Source organism: Urtica dioica, chromosome 2 (assembly GCF_054948205.1).
Source record: "Urtica dioica subsp. dioica isolate 48M chromosome 2, U.dioica_male_clone48M_v1_H2, whole genome shotgun sequence".
NCBI lineage: Eukaryota > Viridiplantae > Streptophyta > Magnoliopsida > Rosales > Urticaceae > Urtica > Urtica dioica.
In genome coordinates this window covers 42,944,607-42,957,465 of record NC_142757.1, presented here as the reverse complement: position 1 = coordinate 42,957,465, position 12,859 = coordinate 42,944,607, and positions in this window count along the sequence as shown.

Genomic DNA, 12,859 nt, shown 5'->3' with positions numbered 1-12,859 from the left:
TGTCGCTAGACTAAGAGTCACCCTCGTGGCCCTCTCTTAAATGAGAGTACTCAAGGGCGCTTTGCACTAATCATTGCTCAATGAGCTAAATCCGAAAGTGAGACAATGAGAAAAGACCTCCCCTCGGCGGATTGTTTTTCAAAGTCAATCTTTTGGACTAAGTGGTTGGTTACACACTTAGACTCAATCCCTAGTAATCCTCCCTCGAGGCCCTACGAAAGGATGTGAGTGATCAAACCAATTTAAAAGGTGGCTGGTCAAAATTGGTGTATTGACATCTTGGCTAAGCATTAATGATGTGTCATTTACTTATAAATGCATCTTGACACATCACTAATGCTTAGCCAAGATGTCAATACACCAATTTTGACCAGCCTCCTTTTAAATTGGTATGATCACTCACATCTTTTCGCAGGGCCTCGAGGGAGGATTACTAGGGATTGAGTCTAAGTGTGTAACCAACCACTTATTCTAAAATATTGACTTTGAAAAACAATCCGCCGAGGGGAGGTCTTGTCTCATTGTCTCACTTTCGGATTTAGCTCATTGAGCAATGATCAGTGCAAAGCGCCCTTGAGTACTCTCATTTAAGAGAGGGCCACGAGGGTGACTCTTAGTCTAGCGACAATTTCACTTTTCATTAGTGTTGGGGATCGTGGGTTACAAACAACAAATATAACCCTCACACTTAGTTTTTAGAGTTGGTTCATCGACTCTTATAAGTTCGGAAACGGTTTTCCTAGTTATAGAGCGATAGAGCGGACAACTAGAAAAGAATCCTAGTTATTCATGTTCAGAGAAGTGTTAGTGCCTAAAGGCACAAGTGACATACTCGGATCTTTTCCTATTTTCTATTTCGGGAAAGTGCATGAGGGAAGTGTGAACTTCAACTCACTCGAACACTTGAAAGTTTGAGATTACACATCTTTTTATTTTTCGGCTTGTCTACAAGGAGACCTCCCACTTAAATTTTCAAGAGCTTATAGATTTTGAACATATGTGATATAGATATAGTTTTGAAAACATTTTGAAAACTTATTTGATTTCGATGACAAAATATTTTCAAGTTTGAAAACGAAAACGGTTTTTCAAAATTCAAACTAGTTTTGTAAAAAAATTCAGTTTCAATTAAACTTTCAAAAATCAAAACATTTTAATCTTACACATCATGTTTATAATCTTATGAAAAACATTTTTCTCAAGAAAATTTTCTCATTAGAGTTCTATAACTCATGGTAGTGGGGCTGAAAATCCGAAATTCTAAAAAACTGGACTTTCGGAACAGCCGTGCACCTCGGAGTAAGATCGCCATAACTAGCGGCTCCGATGTCCTTTTGATCCAAAACCGGTGGCATTGGAAAGACGACAGATAGACCTTTAATTTGATTCTAGAATAATTAAATTTCGATTTCTGATCAGAGAGTTATGCCACTTTTACTGCGGATTTTACTCCAGCTCAAAGAAAAAAAAATAATTAAAGTTCGGTCTTTTTAGGTGCGAAAAAGAATCGAGTGTAACGGAACGTTTTATGAAGTTGTGAAAGCTTTTATTTGTATTTTATTAGCAAGGTAATAATATGATATAAAAGAAATAACAACAAGCATAAAACGATTCAAGTAAATAAAAGAAACTAGCAAGACAATATAATTAGTCACAAAAATTTACTCGAAATTTTCTCAAACTTAAAAACACGTTTTTTAATATAAAAAATTAAAAACTTTTAGAACTGATTCTAATGTGTTCTAATATCATCCCAAACTCATAGAAAATCAACATGATTTTTAATTTAAAGGCAAGAACAATAAATTAAAAAAAAATCTAAGAAAACAATTCTAACTTGTCACAAAATTAGTACACTTTCGAAAACGATTTTCAAGCTCATAATTTTAATTACATGTACATGCATATCTTTGACCATAGCTCTGATACCATTTGTTGGAATTGATCTAGGGTTTAAGAAAAAGTTTAACGCTTCGGTAAGCGGCAGAATTTTAAAAATTTTCTTTTACAAGTAAAACAGTTTTTACTAACCTAGACAAAGAGCAAGCACATGTAAATAAAAACTAATATGAGCATTTAAAGATTACTAACCTTTTTAGAAGCTTGAACGTTGAGACGCTTTTGGAAAAGGCTGCAACGTTCGTCTCCCCTCGCATCACGTCTCTCTTCCTTCCTCGGCAACTCAAGCAACCACGAAAGTTTCTATCACTAAATCACTCGAGAGAAAAAGGAATTAGTGTGTGGGCACTTTTTAAACACGACGACTCAAGAACAAGTCTTAGAGTCGAAGAGCTAAAACACTAGGTCAAATGAGGACCTAGGTTCCAAAACAAAAACAAAATTGACTAGAGAGAGAGAGAGAGAGAGAGGAGTCGGCCAACAATGTCTAGAGAGAGAGTCTCTCAATCTCTAACTTATGTTGGATGAATGAAATGAGAGGAATGAGGTGGGGTATTTATAGGAGAAGGGTTGGCCTTGGAAAGAAGTAGTTTCCTCTTATTTTCCAAGCCTTTATGAGCAATCCCTTATTACCCATTCCTCCAAAATAGGAGCCCAACTCATGCAAATCCCCAAGGGATTAGTTTCCTCTTTTGTTTCTCTCTTGGTTGCCTTGGCCGAAATTCCCTATGCATGCATGGGAAATTTGTTTCCTCTTTTTCTTTTGGCAAGTATCTTCATAAATTCATGCACAAAATATTCTCTCTTTCTTTGGGTATGTTGGGTGCCTAACATCATTCTAGAAAGGCCTTCTACATGCTTTTCCATTTGTTCATGACAATATGAAAAATGCCCATTAAGAATTTTCAATAAAATTCTTATGAAATGAAATTAATCCACAAGGCCCAATAAATCTAATTTTGGCCGAGTGTTACTTGTCATCAAATGACCATGTCAAAAAAATTTATTGACATTCATTTCATCCTATGTCTCAAAAGACAAAAATACCATTTTGACAATTTTCGTTCTTGTTTTGACTTAGCTTCCAGTTTAACTATTCCTACTCGATGTGATTCGTGACAGTGACCTCATGGATCCAAATGAACAAAGTTTGAGCTAAACACTTGTACTCAAAAGTTCACAAAACCTTTTCCAAGTTTAGCTTAATATCAACTGACTCCACTAAAGAGTTGACATTGAAAATCTCTCGGTTCAAATGAATTTATTTTCTACTCAAGAATTCAACCTAATTGTAGTGAGTGGATCCACAGAATATTATCAGTGTTTACCCTTCATGAATATCATCAGCTAGTCGGGATTTACAAAATTACCATTTTACCCTTCTAGCTGTTATTTCCCCAACTCCTTTGTCGCTTGTGAATAAGTTAGAAACAATGTATTGACGAGGAGCTAACAAGTCACATTGTTTCATCCAAAAGAGTCAAGACTCAATTTGGACACTGGCCAGTTCATTTATTCACACTCCAAGGAACAAAGCATGAGGTGATATACATTGCATTTCAGCAATCTTGTACATGAATTCCATATCTATGAGAACTTCACAAAGTTACTCATGACATTCTCACAACTTAGTACTTCACCAATAGGCCTTGTTCGGAATCACATAGTGAGTCCGAACTCTGACTTTCTCAAATGAGAATACGTAAGGTGTGAAATGGCATGTCTCATTTCAGGATTAAGGTAAGCACGATACAATTCATACGTAGTGATTTCGAGACATAAGAGGTTAAATGGTTTGTTCTTATCTTGTCTCTAGAAGTGCACTGGTCAATTCAGTACCTTCGGAAGATATCTAGAAGAACTATATAGTCTCCAACTCTCAATGCCTCATAACCAGACATCATAGATTCTTCTAACAATCATACTGAGGTCAATAGTCCTTTGACCTTTAGATTGCGAATATATCGTTTTAAGCAAACTACGAAGAGTTTGTTCATGCAAATCTACATTTGTCTCTTCGTAAGTTGTTTAGTTTGTTTATGGAATAAAGACTAATGTTATATCATAAAGCTTCAAACAGACAAAGAAGAATGAATGAACGTTTCAACTTTTTATTAATGAATAAGCAATTACAAGCAAGAGTCTTCATGAGACTTTATTACATCAAATGTACAATATAAATACTACAACTCTTCTTGTGGGCACCATTGACAACAGTCGCACCCAATAGTTTTGAAAACTTTCAGGTGCGACTAGTCGCACCTGAAAGTCTAAAAAAAATTAGGCGCTCAACTTCTCCCCCTCATTTTTTTCATTGGTCTGATGTGGAATTAATTTTTAGATTTTTCTTTTACTTTCAGGTGCGACTAGTCGCACCGATTAATTTTTTAGGTGCGACTAGTCGCACCTATTTGAGTATCAGGTGCGACTTGTCGCACCTGATTACTAGGGTTAGTTTATAAACTCAGCTTCATCTTCTTCATCTTCTTCACTTCTTCACAGCCTCTATCTCTCAAACTCCGACTCTCCCTCCCTCTCTCCCTCCCTTTGCGAGCCACCACCATATATCTCACTCCCTCTCTCTTTTCCGAGCCACTACCATCTCCCTCCCTCTCTCTTCTCTGAGCAACCACCATCTCCTCCCTCTCTCTTCTCCGAGCCACCACCTGGAGTTTTTTTTGCCTTCTCCGACGTCCAAGTCCGCGCGCCGCTCCTCCTCAGACCGGTTTTCTCTTCCTCCGTCGGTCTTTTCCTCCGCAGCCGCTCCTCCGCGCCTGTCCTCTCCTCCGCGCCGGTCCTCCGCGCAGATCCTCCGCAGCCGCTCCTCCTCGCCAGTCCTCTCCTCCGCCTTCGCTCCTCCGCGCCGGTCCTCCCCGCCAGTCCTCTCCTCCGCCTAAGGTTATTTTTTTGTATATATATATATATATATTAATAATTAGTATTATATATATATATATGAAGAAGAAAAAAACTTTAAATGGTTTAGTATGTTTTAATTAGTAATTTAGTATGTTTTAATTAGCATATATAATTAGTATTAATAAATATTAATTAGTTTTAATTAGTAATTTAGTATGTTTAGTTTCAAATTCTATATGTGTTTAGTAGTTTAGTATTTATGTTTCAAATCAAATAAATTGTTAGTATGTTTAGTTTGATTTTGATTGTTAACATGTATTAATTAATGTAATTATAGTTGTTAATATATATAGTATTTATAATTAGTTTAGTAACATGTATTAATTAATGTAATTATAATTGTTAATATATATAGTGTTTATAATTAGTTTAGTAATATGCTTAGGTTAATGTTTAGTTGAAATTAATTGTAATTGTAAAAGTTTAGATTAAATATTATTTAGAAATTGAAATTGTAATGGAAATCAAATTGGTTAATAAGTTGTTAGTTTAGTTAACTAATTAATTTGTAGTTTAATTGTCAACACTTTGTACTTAATAATGAAATTGGTTATGTAACTAATTTTAAATTTTAAATGTTAGTTTAATTAAGATTGAAATTGGTTAATTGTTTAAACTATTCTATTAGATTAGTTGTTTATGATATCGTAATTAATTAATTACTGAGTGATTGTTTTATAGTTTTCATTGATAAAATGTTGTGACCGAGCAACGGAGGCTCGGTTTAGGACTTAGTTAATTAATATGATAGTTTCTGGATGGATTTTAAATGTTTTTAAAGTAGTTTGCAGGTTTTTGGTTTAACAATATTATAGGGGAAACTCTGCCAAAACTTCGGTAGAGTTTTGAACCAATTAGAATCGAAATCCACTAGAAACTGTCCATTTTCAAAAACAATCCGTTTTTCCAGGATTGTTTCCAGGATTTTGAGGCGCTTTAGTATCTTTCCCACAATTTCTACAATCCATTTTAAAAAAATAAGATACCTTTCAATGTCTCGCTCTCATTCCTTCTAAATTCGCTCTCGGTCCTTTAGTAAGATCGGACTTTCAATGTTAATTAATAATTCTCGTTGTCTTTCTTGTTCAGCGAAATCAATGTCTAATCCAAGTAGAGATTGGGTTACCGAGAATGAGAGGTTGAGCTTGCAGTATAAAACATGGGTTAACGAGTTTATCCACCTTGCAAGCAGACAACCGAACGAAAATGGCCAATATCGTTGTCCTTTTGCTCTAAGTTGAGTATTTGTTTAGCGATGATCTCAACTCTCTTGGAAAAGTTGAGCACATTTGATTCAACGGTTGCGTGCCAAGGTGAACGCTTTGCTTGTTCGATTTAGGAAGACGCTCGATGATTGACTTCAGCTTAGTCTCAGATTCATCAACGGCGGGGCGGAGGGATTCTGTCTTTCGCAATGCATCCTCAAGCGGCCTCACCCTTTGACTTAGTGATTCAACATGGATGGCTCACAAGTTTTCTTGTAAGTCGTGGAGTCTTTATTCAATCGCATCAATGCTCCCAATGCAATGTTGTAGTGCATAGAGTCATTGAGTATTTATGGATCTTTGTGGCCATCTTGTTCTTCCAATGCTTCTCTTTATGACTTTGATACCAACTATCACAGGCTAACAAATTTCACTGGATATTTAGTCGAGACGTGCGGCACTTGCGGCGCTTCGCTAGCAAGTCAGCCTATTTGACGGTAAAGAGATAACGATTAGCCATCAGATATCAGTGTAACAAGCCAACAATCAGGCAATCATTCAGAGCGGCACGACACAGCAATAAAGGGAACAAAAGCGTCTACTTGTCGATTAATATCAAATGGGAAGTTACACGACATGTTTGATATATCCGGTGGTGGACTTGAGATCTTTGAGCTAGTTCCTCTCATGCCCTTCCATCACCATCTCATAAAGAAATAAAATGAACATTTGACCAACTGACTCCAGTAAACATTACACATGTCAAGGAGACGTACAAAATCCTCCGGGGACCTAGGTGCAAATATTTTACGAAGAACAAAAAAAGAGGTCCTTAACAATGCTGCAACTTTAATTTCAAAGAGATTTTATTGTTAGTATAATTGGTAATGCTCTCTTTTTCTTAAAGAAGAGCCATTCTTTGTTAAGCATGTTCTTAAGTATCTTCGAAGAACTAGGAACTTGATGCTTACATATTTAGGTACTGACCTGATTATGACGGGATATACTGACTTCGATTTTCAAGTAGATAAGGATTACAGGAAATCCACTTCAGGATCTGTGTTCATCCTTAATGGTGGAGCTGTTGTGTGGAGGAGTGTTAAGCAATCTTGCATTGCTGACTCCACAATGGAAGCAGAATATGTGGCTGCTTGTGAAGCATCCAAAGAGCCTGTATGGCTTTGAAAATTCCTTAAGTATTTGGAAATTGTTCCAAACCTCGACAAGCCCATGATCCTTTATTGTGATAATAGTGGGGCTGTCGCTAACTCAAAGGAACCTCGAAGCCATAAGCGCTCTAAACATATTGAGAGGAAATATCATTTGATTCGAGAGATCGTGCAGCGCGGAGATGTGGAGGTGAAGAAGATCTCAATGATAGACAAACTAGCAGATCCATTCACCAAGGCCCTAACGAATAAGGTCTTCGACCAGCATCGGGAGGGATTAGGTATGAAGGACTACACACATCTTCTTTGAGTCAAGTGGGAGTTTGTTGTCAATGGTGCCCACAAGAAGAGTTGTAGTCTTTACTTATGTACATTTGATGTAATAAAGTCTCACGAAGACTCTTGCTTGTAATTGGTTATTCATTAATAAAAAGTTGAAACGTTCATTCATTCTTCCCTGTCTGAATCTTTATGATAAAACCTTAGTCTTTGGTCCATAAACAAACCTAACAACACATGAAGAGACAAATATAGATTTGCACGAAAACTCTTCATGGTTTGCTTACGACAATATATTCGCAATCTAATGATCAAAGGACTATTGATCTCAGTACGATTGTTAGAAGAATCTATAATGTCTTGTTATGGGACATTGTGAGTTGGAGACTCTATAGTTCTTCTAGGTATCTTCCGAAGGTACTGAATTGACAACTGCACTTCTAGAGACAAGATAAAAACAAACCATTTACCTCTTATGTCTCGAGGTCAGTACGTATGAATTGCATCATGCTTACCTCAATCCTGAAATGAGACATGCCATTTCATAGCTTACGTATTCTCATTTGAGAAAGTCAGAGTTCGGATTCACTATGTGATTCTTAACAGGACATATTGGTGAAGTACTAAGTTATGAAGATGTCATGAGTAACTTTGTGAAGTTCTCATAGATATGGAATTCATGTACAAGATTGCTGAAATGCAATGTGTATCACCTCATGCTTTGTTCCTTGGAATGTGAATAAATGAACTGGCCAGTGTCCATATTGAGTCTTGACTCTTTTGGATGAATCAATGTGACTTGTTAGCTCCTCGTCAATACATTGTTTCTAACTTATTCACAACCGACAAAGGAGTTGAGGAAATAACAGCTAGAAGGGTAAAATGGTAATTTTATAAATCTCGACTAACTGATGATATTCATGAAGGGTATACATAGATAATATCCAGTGGATCCACTCATCACAATTTAGTTTAATTCTTGAGTAGAAAATAAATTCATTTGAATCGAGAGATTCTAAGTGTCTAACTCTTTAGTGGAGTCAGTTGACATTAAGCAAAACTTGGAAAAGGTTTGTGAACTTTTGAGTCCAAGTATGTTAGCTCAAGTTTTGTTCATTTGGATCCATGAGGTCACTATCACAAATCATATCGAGTAGGAATAGTTAAACTAGAAGCTAAGTCAAAGCAAGAACGAGGCAAGTTTTATGAAAATTATCAAAATGGTATTTTTGTCTTTTTGGACATAGGATGAAATGAATGTCAATAAATTTGTTGACATTGTCATATGATGACATATTATCACTCGGCCATAACAAGTTCATTGGACCATGTGGATTAATTTCATTTCATAGAATTTTACTTGAAAATTCTTAATGGACATTTTCTTATGTTGTCATGAACAAGTGAAGAAAAATCTAGAAACACCTTCTAGAAGACCTTCTTGCCGCCGAACCCAAAGAAAAAATAGAGATTATTTTATGCATTGATGTATCAAGATACTTGCCAAAAGAAAAAGAGGAAACAAATTTCCTCTATGAGGAAGTTAAGGAAATCGGCCAAACAAGCAAGGATCTCAACAAAGGATAAAAGAGGAAAGAAATCCAAGGAGTCATGAAGGCCCTTGTTGGCCGTGTGACTTGGATAGAAAAAGGGAAATATTTGCACATGAATATGTGATATTCTATAGAAGAGGAAACTACCTTATTGAAGGTAAACCCTCTCCTATAAATAGAGCCATCATTCCTATCATTTTATTCATTCCAAAGTTTTAGAGATTGAGAGTTTCTCTCTCTAGCTTGGCCGCCCATCCTCTCTCTCTCTCTCTCTCTCTCTCTCTCTCTCTCTCTCTCTCTCTCTCTCTCTCTGAGTTTTCTTTCACTTTTGTTTTGGAACCTAGGTCCACATTTGACCTAGTGTTTTAGCTCTTCGACTTTGAGACTTGTTCTTGAGTTGTCGTGTTTAAAAGTGCCCACACACTAATTTCTTTCTTTCTCGAGTGATTATTGTGATAGAAACTTTCGTGATTGCTCGAGTTCCCGAGGAAAGAAGAGAGACGTGCTGCGAGGGGAGACGAACGTTTCAACCTTCTTAAGGCTTCTCAACGTTCAAGCTTCTCGAAGGTTAGTAAACATATAATGCTCATTAATAGTTTTATTTTATATGTACTTGCTCTTTGTCTAGGTTAGTAAAATCGTTTTACTCGTTTAAAAGAAAATTTTTAAATTCCGCCGCTTGCTCAAAGCGTTAAATCTTTTCTTAACCCTAGATCAATTCCAACATATATTTTCTACTCAAAATTTTACTTAATTGTGATGAGTGGATCCATTGAATATTATCTATGTTTACCCTTCATGAATATCATCAACTAGATGGGATTTATAAAATTGCCATTTTACCCTTCCAGTTGTTATTTCCTCACTTGTGAATAAGTTAGAAACAATGTATTGACGAGGAGCTAACAAGTCACATTGATTCATCCAAAGGAGTCATGACTCAATTTGGACACTGGGTCAGTACATTTATTTACATTCCAAGGAACAAAGCATGAGGTGATATACATTGCATTTCAGCAATCTTGTACATGAATTCCATATCTATGAAATCTTCACAAAGTTGTTCATGACATCTTCATAACTTAGTACTTCATCAATAGGTCTTGTCTATATCACATAGTGAATATAGAACTCTGACTTTCTCAAATGAGAGTATGTAAGCTATGAAATGCCATGTCTCATTTCAGGATTGAGGTAAGCATGATGCAATTCATACATAGTGACTTTGAGACAGAAGAGGTTAAATGATTTATTCTTATACTGTCTCTAGAAGTGTACTGGCCAATTCAATATCTTCAAAAGATACCTAGGAAGAACTATAGAGTCTCCAACTCTCTATGCCTCCACCAGACATCATAGGTTCTCCTAACAATCATACTGAGATCAATAGCCCTTTGATCTTTAGATTATGAATATACAGTTTTAAGCAAACCATGAAGAGTTTGTTCATGTAAATCTATATTTGACTCTTCATTTGTTGTTAGGTTTGTTTAAGGACTAAAGACTAAGGTTTATCATAAAACTTCAAACAAACAAGGAACAATGAATGAAAGTTTCAACTCTTTATTAATTATTCAGCAGTTACAAGCAAGAGTCTTCGTGAGTCTTTATTACATCAAATGTATATAAGTTATAACTACTACTCTTCTTGTGGGCACCAATACCAACACTGCGGGCTTTTCATACATTCTAGTTGTGGTCGATCAATTCTCAAAGTATGTCACCTTCATCCCAGCGAGTAAATATTGTAGAGCCGCAAGAAGATGGCTCGCTTATTCTTCACTCACGTGGTAACAAATTGGGGCATACCTCAACACGTTGTGAGTGATTGAGACCCACGCTTCAAGGGAACTTTTTGGACTAAGTTATCCAAACTACTCGGCTCACAACTGAACATCTCCACGAGCTTCCATCCCCAGACTGACGGACAAACCGAACGATTTAACGGGATGCTAGATGAGTAATTATGCCTGTTGTGAATGATAATCAAAGCAACTGGCCACAACTACTTGATGTAGCTCAATTTAGTTTCAATGGCCCTAAAAGTCCAGCGACGTCCCTCAGCCCCTTGGAGGTAGTCCAAGGTCAACAACCCTTGATGCCTCACTATATTCCCCTATATGTGGGAAAGAATCCGCAAGCATACGGATTCAACAAAGAATGTGGAGACAATCACGAGATCGCCCCGAGCCTACCTAGAGAAGGCCGCGAAAAGAATGAAAAAGTGTGCAGACCAAGATCGACGACCGCTCGAGTTCAACCCAGGTGATCAAGTACTTCTCGAGATGATGCCAGAGCTGGTGATGTACCGCCAAGCAAGAAACAATCGCCTGATCAGAAGTACGAAGACTCGTTGTCTGTCCTCGAGAAAGTGGGAAGGTGTATTACAAAATCGACACCAAACCTTGGATGAAGATGCATCCGATCTTTCACGTTAACAACCTAATACCATACTTCGACAAAGAAGAGAGGCCAGGAACAAAACATGCGCTCGCCCATGAAGGGGCCACTGTGCCAAAAGATTACCAAAGAGGTGGAAGCTATTCTTGCTGACCGCTACGTCAAGATCAAAGATAAGTGGCATTGGCAGCTCCTCGTCAAATTGAAGGATGCGTGAGAAGAAGAGTAAACTCTGGAGCAAGCGGAAGACCTAGACTACTTCAAGCACAAGATCAAAGAGTTAAAGGAGGCAAGTCGTCAACAGTCGTTGGCATCAACAATTCCAGCCATGGGAGGGGGTAGAGTCATATGCTCATTTGAAAAAGGCAAGTTCATCCAGGGTAGTAAGTAAACTCATTGCCTCTTGCCCGGCACTAAGCATTTTGGATAGATTGTACTTAAGATTTCCTTTTTATGTAAGCCCGATGAAGGCATCTATATGATTAGTTGGGGGTGAATGTTAGGGACCTCCTTTTTTGTTCGTCAGAAAATCTTTGCACACATTTCCCTGGAGGATTTTGTATGTCTCCTCGGCCTGTTTAATGTTAATTGGAGTCAGTTTGTCAAATATTCGTTTTCCTTCTTTAGGAGAGGGTGGTGGAATGGTAGGAGATGAACTAGCCCAAAGATTCTAAGTCCACCACTGGGGATATCAAACTTGTCGTATAACCTTCCCGTTTAGTATCAATAGACAAGTTGGGGTGAATGTCAAATTGAAGGATGCGTGAGAAGAAGAGTAAACTTGGGAGCAAGCGGAAGACCTAGACTACTTCAAGCACAAGATCAAAGAGTTCAAGGAGGCAAGTCGTCAACAGTCGTTGACATCAACAACTCCAGCCATGGGAGGGGGTAGAGTCCTATGCTCATTTGAAAAGGGCAAGTTCATCCAGGGTAGTAAGTAAACTCATTGCCTCTTGCCCGGCACTAAGCATTTTGGATAGATTGTACTTAAGATTTCCTTTTTATGTAAGCCCGATGAAGGCATCTATATGATTAGTTGGGATGAATGTTAGGGACCTCCTTTTTTGTTCGTCAGAAAATCTTTGCACACATTTCCCTGGAGGATTTTGTATGTCTCATCGGCCTGTTTAATGTTAATTGGAGTCAATTTGTCAAATATTCGTTTTTCTTCTTTAGGAAAGGGTGGTGGAATGGTAGGAGATGAACTAGCCCAAAGATTTTAAGTCCACCACTGGGGATATCAAACTTGTCGTATAACCTTCCCGTTTAGTATCAATAGACAAGTAGACGTTTTTGTTCCCTTAATTGTTGTGTCGTGTCGCTATGAATGATTGCTTGATTGTTGGCGCGTTTACCGGATGTTTGTCACCGTATGTTTGTGTGTGAATGTCTCGGTCCCTGCGGCTTGCTACAATGTTATCATGTGGCTAGTCGT